Below are 7,254 nucleotides of genomic sequence, written 5' to 3' on the forward strand. Positions count from 1 at the left end.
GAAGTTCAAATTCGCTATTTTTTCAATTTCAACGACGGCATTAAAAACCGTCATTTTACAAAAACAAATAGTGAAATTCGAATTCGCTGTTTTCACAAATTTCAACGACGACATTAAAAACCGTCATCTTTTCAAAAAAAAAAAAAAAAAAAAAAAAGAATCAATAGCGAAGTTCAAACTCGCTATTCTCACAAGATTTTCAGCAACATTCACTAATTTCAGCAAGCGGCATTAAAAACCGTCGATCCTTCAAAAGGGATAGTGAAATTCACCACCATTCACCAATCTAAAATCATGAGAGGACGAAATTAAAATCGTCCTCCCCAAACACACATCCGACGACGGATTGCACATCTGTCCTATTTCTACAAAACAAACGTTAATAAAAACCGCTATCTCTCTTCGAGATTCAAAATCGCCGCCGACCACGGGAGCCAAGCCCACCAGCCTATCCCTTTCCGGCACCGCCAACATAGACACCGAAATTCCCTAACAGGATAACGGAGCCCCCCACCGAAATTCCCTAACAGGATAACGGAGCCCCCCCCCCCCCCCCTCTCGCGGAGCCGGCTAACTCAAGCAACTTCTCGAAGTAGGCCCGTCCAACGTAGCTATTTCCCACAGTCAATCAATCGACATTCAACATGGCTGGCGAGCCTCAAAACGCGTCACCTTCAACATGGCTGGGGAGCCTCAAAATGCATCACATTCAGCGCGGCTGGCGAGCTCTTCATATCCGCACGTGGCTGGCGAGCCTCTTCATATCCGCACGCGGCTGGCTAGCCCCTTCATATCCGCACGCGGCTGGCGAGCCCCTTCATATCCACACGCGGCTGGCAAGCCCCTTCATATCCGCTAAAATTCATCACTGATTGCCAATGCTGGCCATGTTCAATCCTCTTTTCAGTAGTTACGGTTAACCTTTAGGAAAATTTTAGGAAAATGGAGTATGATTATGAATATTTCTCACTGTGGACATCATTTGGCCGCTGAAGTCGAATGGATGAATTAATTTTGTAATGCAGGTGAGTAGATAGTATTACTCTGGTTAGGCTTAGACTACCAATATCAATTAGAACCTTCCTTAAAACTTAATAGGCATTGTGCAAACCCCAAAAGTAATGTTACATGTTTGACAACATCCCAAAATTGACATCAGGCTCAATTTGCCATTTATGTAATGTAATTTTTCTTCTTATACCATGTTCTTTGATTTAAAAATATGGCTCATAGTCTGCACAATACAGTTTGCACCGACTTATGACAATTATGTGCTTTACAACCACATTGAGGGTGAAGAAGGACCAAGGAAATACAGATCACGAACATTTGTACCCACTGGACAGGATATGGATGCAGTGAGAAGAAATAAGCACTTGCACGGAAACAAGCTCGATAATTTTCAACTCTCTAGCCAGTCATCCTCTTCCACAAGCACCCCCATTAATCCTCTCGATGGACAAGAGTTAACGTTAGAAGATATGAAATCGTCTCTTCTTGTGGATGCCTCAAATTCTCTTGCAGTCCCATATGATATGACTCTTGTTGACCTCGACCTTTCCAGTTTTCCCTCTAATGTTCCTGCTGCCAACGACGGGTCCAAAAGATGACGAGTCCCGAACTTACTTGACTGGTACCCAGGTATTGTTTCGTATCGTAAACACTTGTTTTGAGACAAACTACTCCCACCTTTGATGAAAATTCGAAAACAGTGTAAAAGTTCTTAAAGTCTGTCCTTTGTTCCAAGCTATGACTTATGAGTCTATCCTTCACCATTTGGTCGTGCCTAACCTCTGTATATATGTGATGGACCAAATTTCCCGTCCTAGTACTTTCGGTAGAATTCTCAACATTGCTAAGCATTCTTGTTCATTTTTTTTTTTGATCTTTTTGGGTTGATATAAATATTGATATACTCTGTAATTTCTACAATCTCGAGTGGAACGAACATGAGATATTGCAGGGAATTACTTATAAAGTACAAGTATCCATTTTGAAATGTGAGTTCGTTGAGTCTCTTATCCGGAGGTTGGTTGTCTTTGTTTTGTAGGATTGCAGACATTGCTTGACATGGAGAGTCATTAATTATTTTGTAAAACTCTTTTATGAAGGAGTCACGACCTTATAATACCTTTTACACCTCATTTATTCATAGCAATATATAAGCGATACAAGCATTACAAGGCGACTTTACAAGGATCTTATGTGATAATTTGTGTTTATTTATGTATCTTATATGAAGTTGGTTTTTCTAAAGACAGACATGACCGTCTCAACGGGACAAATAGTACACCACCCGTATAGTTAGGCATTATGCTTTGGTTCCATTTATCCTACTTGACATGTTTTAATTTTAAGATGAATATGCCCGTCTTAAACATGAATTTGTGTCTTATACGGTAGAGACCTCAAAGTTGTTTACTAGCCTTATGGGTACCCGATGATGAGGGTAAAATTTAAAGACTAAATAAAAATTGACAATGTTATAATTAAATGGCTTTTTACGCTTATTTTCCGAGTACCCATTAAAATGGCATGAAAACACATCCCTCCCACCTGGACCATCCACGTTTTGTTATTTCAAAATAGCTTGAGCACATCACTCACTTACGTACAAATTGTGGGTTTGTAATCTTAAACTAAAAGTAACTAAAAGCCTACATATAGCTTCCAAGAACTCCAACATGTAATTAGCCCAGTAACCCATGCTCTAAAGTTAAGTTGAATGTCAGAAGATGTAGTGTCCTTATTCCCATGTCACTAGGAAAAGGAAACAACGAGAATAAGATGTAGTATGACATAATATTAGATTCCTAATCTGATCTACTTGAAAACTTAATCTTCTCGTTCATAAGACCATCCCAAGCAGTGGTCACGCTAACTAGGTCGCGACCCGATTTTACTCTTAATCTCACCTTATTAACCTTGACCCATTTTCACCCTCCCAAGCAGAAGGTCACGACCTAGGTCATCAACTCAATCATTATCCACTTTACAACATTCCCAATCATTTTCCATATTCTCTACTCCACTTTTCTCTCTCTTACTTTTACAATTATTTCTCCTAACATTTTTCTATTATATTATTGCAAATTTCGTAATAAAAAAACTGCGCCAATATTTTACGACTATATTAATCTTAAGGCGTACTTTACGGAAAAAAAATATTAAATAACGTTAAATTTGAAAAGTGAGTAAACGATTTCATTAACAATTAATACAAGTCGAGTAACCAATTAATACAAGTAATTCCGAATACCTCTCTTAATAAACAAATCTAATTCCGAGTAACCAAATAATAAAAACCGAGTAACTCATCTAAATCCAAGTAACCAATTAATAAATACCGAGTAAAAAACTCCAATTGTTGATATCCAGGGTTGTAAAAAATCTCCATCCATTCTCTCTTTTTCTATACACGGCCGTTCTCCTTCTCCATTCTCTCCCTCTATACACAGCCAATCTTCGATCTCCTTCTCCATCTAATACACAGCCGATCTCCTTCTCCCTCTATACACAGCCAATCTGCTTCTCCATCCTCTCCCTCTATTCACAGCCCATCATCTCCATCTCCTTCTCCATCTAATAAATCGATCTATACACAGCCGGAAAAGCTCTTCAGTACAGATTGTTTGTTGCCATGGTTGCATGAAGCTGGTATGAACACCATCTATTAATTTTTTTTATTCAAATCTTACTTTGTATATTAATATGCCGACTCATATAATTGCTGGTTTTGTTTTGTTGATTAATCGGTTGATTAATATGGTTTTGTTGATTAATCGGTTGATTACTTTGTTGATTGATTTGGTTTTGTTGATTAATTTTGCTTTGTTGATTACTCGGGTTTAGTTTGTTGATTAAAAATTGAAATTGCTAGTTTTGTGTTGTTTAATTGCTCGATATGTTCAATACTGCTACTCGGTTTTGTGTTGTTTAAAAAATATAATTGCTGGTATGAACACCGTCTATTCAAATCGATGGTGTTAAATATGTTTGCTGCTGCTACTCAGTTTTGTGTTGTTTAAATTTTTCCATATAACTGCTGCTACTAGTGTCGTTTTGTGTTGGATTTCCCACAAGTTCGAGTAGTCATGTGTTTGGAATTTCCCACAGGCATGGATATTGAAATTTGGAGAAGTAAATGAAGAAATTGAAGGAGAAGCCGTGTGAATTGAAGAGGGAGCAGTGGAGCACAGATCAAATGAGTTGTTGAACGGAGTAGACTGAAGAGTAGTGTAGATTAGATTAGTGTAGAGTATTTTTTTTATTGTTTATAATTCTTCAACCAATGAGAAATTGACACATACAAGGTCAATTTAACATCTCTTTTGATCAACCTTGGTCACAAATTGACCATTTCTTATTTTTGGTCACAAATTATCCATCTTTGATCATACATTAACACTCCTAATCACTTGATTAACCATGACCAAACAAGGTCATGACCAAGCAATTAACCTTGCTTGAGGATGGTCTAAACAATTATTGTAGGACTCTAACATCCTAATCTCGTCAGATTTCAGCCACAACCCACTATAAATACTCACATGTCTTAGTTTTATGGAGGGGGGAGAGAGGACGGCATTCATGTAAAAATCATAAGACCATATCCAAATATTCTATTTTTATACACCGTCTTAAATATTTTATCCCAGTTTCAATTAAAACTACTCCATTTATAAAATCGTCCCAATTTCCATACAAGCGCAAAAAAATCGTTAATTTACGATAAAGTCGATATTCGTTAATAGTCAACACATCCAGATAGGCCTGAGGGTACCAATATCAAATACGTTTTCTTTACTCTTTTTATTCATCTTTTATTTATTATTTCCTTTACTTATCGTATTATCTGTATAATTGTATATAAACTAACCTATTTAACTTGTCTATGTAAATCATTTGTATCGCTTTTGTTTTATAACCTTTTTTATCGTTAATTCCGTCAAATATATAATATTACAATTAAATAGTAGAGGCCGTCAGTTTGATGGGTGGTGCGGGTGCCTAACACCTTCCCTGACCGTACCTTTACCCCGAATCCGCAATCTTTAGTTTAGAGCGGAGTGACGGATCAGGGCCCATATCAGGAATCAAAAGGGGCATTTTTCGTTAACTTTATTTTTGTATGTTTTTTTATAAAACCTACTGGCGACTCCATCTTTTCAGGGATCTTACAGTGGCGACTCCGCTGGAAACTAATAAGAGGGTAAGACTTTAAATTTATTTATAATATTTTATTTTGACAAAATTTAGTGTGTACCGCTGATTTAGTACATATTTGTTCAATCGCTACTCAGCTCGTTGATATATCGTCTATACTCACTTTTGGTTCTTAGTATTTAATTGTTACGATATTAAATCGTATTAACGAGATAGTTGCATGCGTCTAGGCTGTCAAATCCAAAGTAATTCTAATGTTTAAGTATTCTGCATCAACGTAAATTTTATACTTTGTTATTGTATCTATCTTTATCTATTGTAATATCTTGTCTCGGATGTATTTTTTTTTAAGAAAAAAAAAAAAGGTATAGGCTCACCGTAAGCCAATATTACGCCATCTAAGCTACCCTAATTCACTCTCGACAAAGTACGTTGTATACTTAGAAGGTTCATTCGACCGACTAGGCCTTACACGTATTTTCCACCTCATGACGTCGTGTTTTGGCAACTCGCTCGGTCCATATGACTGGGTGAGCACAAAAGCGAGAGATACTCTCAGGTATTTAATGTTGTGGGTAACCAACTTTAAACCCAAAAACCTAACCATAGAGCCCGTAGAACCTTTGATTAGGACAATTTGTATATATTTATTAATATTGATTATTTGCATTTTTTTTGTAGTGTCATTATCCATCTAAAAAGAATTCATGTGTAGAAGTTTTCACGGGTAGAATTACGTGAGAACCGATATAAAGTTTGTTATGGGTCTTAAGCTCTGATAAAATGGTCCTACACTAGCCTATGTACATAAAACCCACGCTGCATAATACCATCATTTAGTCATAATTATTTCACACCACTGTAGCCGTCATTAGTCCAGCATTTGCGTAGTCAACTTGCTTGAGGTGTCGTTAGACCATGCCCAAGCAAGGTCACCAACTGGGTCGTGACCTTATTGGGTCACCCTAATGACGATAATTAAGGAATATTAAGGTGGTAATTTGGTGACCTTGAATAATTCAGGGTCAATTGATGACCTTGAGTTGAGTTGGTGACCTTGTTGGTGACCGGTGGATTCTTCCACGTTGTTTGGAAAAAAAAAAGACAACCGTCAAAACAAAGGAAGGTGACCTTTGGTTGAGTATGGTGACCAAAGGTGCGATCTCGTTGGCACGGAAAGCGGAAAATAATTGGGTTCTTTGCGCAGGCCGTGACCCTGGCTTGAAGGATAAAAGTGGGTCAAGATAATTAAGGTGTGATTAAGAAGAAAAATATTGATAACCCGATTATCTCGACCTACTGCTTGGGATGGTCTTATAATTCATCCACATGATTGTGCTAGTCCAACATTTGCATCGCCTAATATTCAGACATATATAAGGTCTTAGTTTTCATGCCTTTGCATAGGATTAATTACTGTACATATTATTTTCGATCTTTTGAAAAAAAAAAACCTTTTTTTTTGTAGAGTTCTTATTTTTATTTTTGATTTATTTATTTCTTTGAAGATTCTTGATTCATAAAAAATTAACTCACTTGTGATCCATGTAGAAGTTCGTCTATATCATCATCTCACACATTGAGTCTTTCCATCAATCTCCATAAAAAAACTCCCAGATTTTTACTTAAAATCTTGTCAAACGGTCTGAAAAAATGGAGAGTAAGCACAAACATGTTAATAAACAAAAAAAAAATCACTCTTACAGTCTTATAATCACATAACTCTGTTGTTGACATTACCAAAAAAAAAATTAGTCTACATCAGTCTAATTAAAATAGGACCATCATAATCCTTTTGAGTTAAATAAATGGAAAAAAAACGAGCATGTCATTTTTATTAGTAACTTGTTCTACTTTGTACCCTTAACTAGTAGAATAGACTTGACATACTTTAGGGCGTATATCTTTAGTGTAGATTAATCGACCTCTTAGAATCAGCCTGAATGAGAGCGTGCATTTGACCATCTTTTCCATCTTTGTGGTGTGATAATTCCTTGATCGCCGTGTCTCTAGTGGAAAACATAACTTATAAATTCAAGCCGAAACTTGGAAATTTTTGAAACTTTTAAAGTTTAAAGCGCGGATTCA

General features: G+C 36.7%; 1 long non-coding RNA gene across 1 annotated transcript; it reads left to right on the forward strand.

Moving 5' to 3' along the window:
• The first annotated feature begins 3,349 nt into the window (after positions 1-3,349).
• LOC141633785 (uncharacterized) lies at positions 3,350-4,640 on the forward strand. Its single transcript, XR_012538551.1, has 2 exons — positions 3,350-3,657; positions 4,117-4,640. It is a non-coding gene; the product is annotated as an uncharacterized LOC141633785 (long non-coding RNA).
• The last annotated feature ends 2,614 nt before the right edge of the window (positions 4,641-7,254 follow it).

This window comes from Silene latifolia, chromosome Y, assembly GCF_048544455.1.
Source record: "Silene latifolia isolate original U9 population chromosome Y, ASM4854445v1, whole genome shotgun sequence".
Classification (NCBI taxonomy): domain Eukaryota; kingdom Viridiplantae; phylum Streptophyta; class Magnoliopsida; order Caryophyllales; family Caryophyllaceae; genus Silene; species Silene latifolia.